The sequence below is a fragment of the Mizuhopecten yessoensis genome, unplaced genomic scaffold, assembly GCF_002113885.1.
Source record: "Mizuhopecten yessoensis strain PY_sf001 unplaced genomic scaffold, ASM211388v2 scaffold10799, whole genome shotgun sequence".
Lineage (NCBI taxonomy): Eukaryota > Metazoa > Mollusca > Bivalvia > Pectinida > Pectinidae > Mizuhopecten > Mizuhopecten yessoensis.
This window is the reverse complement of record NW_018408727.1, coordinates 79304-82370: the sequence shown is the minus strand read 5'-3', so window position 1 is coordinate 82370 and position 3067 is coordinate 79304.

Below are 3067 nucleotides of genomic sequence, written 5' to 3'. Positions count from 1 at the left end.
CCAGCTTCCTTTGTCTTTGGAATATCGGACGAGATCACGTTGACACGCGCAGACACAGAATATTTCCGTTTGCTTTTAAGCAGACGAACAAACGTAACATTGACGTTACGAGATTCCAGGTATGATCTGATATCATCCACGGAACACCTTTCCAACGACATACCACTGAGAAAGAGGCGTGTGGTTTTTTTCCGAGCTACAGCGACGAATCCACTAGAATCGGCACTACATGCTTTGTTAGTTGGCTGTTTCGCAGCGAGCGAGTGTGACGGACATCTAGATTTCGGACTGTTTTCTACAGAGAGCACTCTAGAAGAAGCTTTAGAATCGACACTATCTTTGGTGATCAAATGTGATTTCGCATAAGATAGGTTAGAACAACTAGCACTGGGAGATTGCTGGGAAGGTCGCTTAGGACTTTCCGCAGGATGCGGTGACGTTCCACTAACGGATATGCCCTTCTGTGTTTCGACGATATGAGCAACAGGAGGAGCAATACTGTGCGGAATAGGAATAGCAGTCTTTTTGCCAGAAGACGATGGCGGAACACTGTCTATGAAGGAAATCTGGGCATTCTGCAACACAAATTCTTCCATACTAGTCAACTGGGAGCTGAGTTCCCCTGCAAATGCTCGGACAGCAATGTCTGTAGCTTGCTTCGCCTTACCAGTGACTTCTTTGACATCAGCTTCAACCTGTCGGATGCGCGGTTTCAGCGATGAGACACAGTCAACAGCCGAGGAAGCGCTTGACTTCGCTCGGCTGACATCTTGTTCCAACACAGTCATTTTCCCGTCAATGGTTCTGATATCATTGTGAATGGCCGAAGCACTGCCAAACCGGTCGTCATTTAGACGAGATAGTCCAAGACTATTATCTTCTATCGACTTTGATAGGTTGGAAATGTCCTTGCTAACCAAGTTCCTAGATTTCTCTAGAGTTGCAACTTTGGAGGCAACAACAAGAAGTCTCTCAGGGAAATCTACTGAAGGAGATATGGTAGAGTGTTCAGTGTCCAGCACTTTAGTAATTGAATCACATGCCTTGCGGAGCTGGGATTTAATGCTGGATATATCTTGAGCTAAGCCCTTCTGCGTCTCTATTACCGAATCAATCCGGTTTTTCGAAGTTTCTCTTGACTCATGAAGTAGTGCACGAAGACTTGCTAGCTCAATTTTCAGTGAATCAATATCGGCACGATTTACTGGGAGACATTCTTCTGGGTTACTAACGGAGAAGTTCAAACCGGAAGTGTCCAGCTGGCTAGCGGACCGAGCAATCCGTTGAGACGAGGAGAATACATCAGCTAACTCCGATGCTGACTCACCATCCAGGAATTGCTGTAATACATAACAATCTTTCGCATACTTTTCCTGGGCTTGGCCTCTGGTAGTAGTTTTGCGTGTAACAAGTTTTGAAGACGGGCATCCGTCAATACCCTTAGCACGATCATAGAGAATGGCTCGGTACCAGGAAATTTTGCTTTCTGAATTAGCCGCGATCTCTATCAATTTTGAAACGTACTCAGTACGACCATACGCTACCTGTACAATTGATATATAACGACCATACGCTATCTGTACAATTGATATATACCGACCATACGCTACCTTTACAGTTGATATATACCGACCATACGCTACCTGCATTAGCGGTTATATCCGTACGCTTACCTTTTCACTTTTTGTTATCTATACAAAGGAGGGGGAGGGGTCTTACCACACAAACAGCTATCTTTTGGTCTTCCTTCACCTTGTTGTTGTTGTTGTTTTGTGTTTTTGTTTGGTCCCTTTTCTCTTCAATGTAGATAGTAAATGATGCACTAAATGACATGTTTGCGTTTTGTATATTTTGTTAAAGTTGATAATAATTACGAAAGGCTTGATGAACAATTTAACCTGTCTGATATCTAGAGCATCATATATAAATAAAAAAAACAACAACACACGCACCTCACAACCCTATGAAGGGGCGCGAGTGACGTAGGTAATTCGCGGACTATCTTACCTACAGACAGAGTTGTCAGTGCTGGTTGCCTTTACTACATTTATATAGATCTAGACTACGTAAAATGCGGAGGAGGAGGAGGAGGTGGTGGTGTCAGCTAAATCTAGTTTAACACTGAGATACAGTCGAATCTAGTTCTAACATAGCGATACACGCGATAAACCTGTCAGAACATCAGGGTATGACGTCACTGACGCACGCACGTGTGTGTTGAGTGATATGTTATATGTGAATATGTTATTTTACATGTAGAAATTTCGGCCATTTTAAGTTTTGCTTCATTTAAGTCATATTAACTAACGCATTGGCGATATTACAAGAACGATTTAACATTACCATCATTTCATTTTATGTTGATATAAACTTTTCGTTTACTGATATAATGAACACATTTGTGATGTAACCATAATGAATATATGATATCACTTTGATGATTTGATGATATCACTATATTGAATTGGTCGGATATCACTATAATGAAAAGGCGATATCACTAAAATGGTTTGATGATTTCACTATAATGAATTTAATGAACATCCGGGCCAACAAAAGTGATTGGTATAAGTTGTAAAAACTTGTTTCATGATTGTTGTTAAATAAATAAAGTTTATATATATAACGAATAGGCGAAATCCGTATAAGGAATAGGTGATATCACTCAAATGCCGATATCACTGTAATGAATGGGCGATATCACTGTAATGAACGGCTGATATCACTGAAATGAATGGTTGATGTCACTGTAATGAATAGACGATATCACTGTAATGAATGGGCGATATCACTGTAATGAACGGCTGATATCACTGAAATGAATGGCTGATATCACTGTAATGAATAGACGATATCACTGTAATGAATGGCTGATATCACTGTAATGAACGGGCAATATCACTGTAATGAATGGCTGATATCACTGTAATGAATGGGCGATATCACTGTAATGAACGGGCGATATCACTGTAATGAATGGGCGACACACTGTAATGAATGGCTGATAGCACTGTAATGAATGGCTGATATCACTGTAATGAATGGGCGATATCACTGTAATGAATGG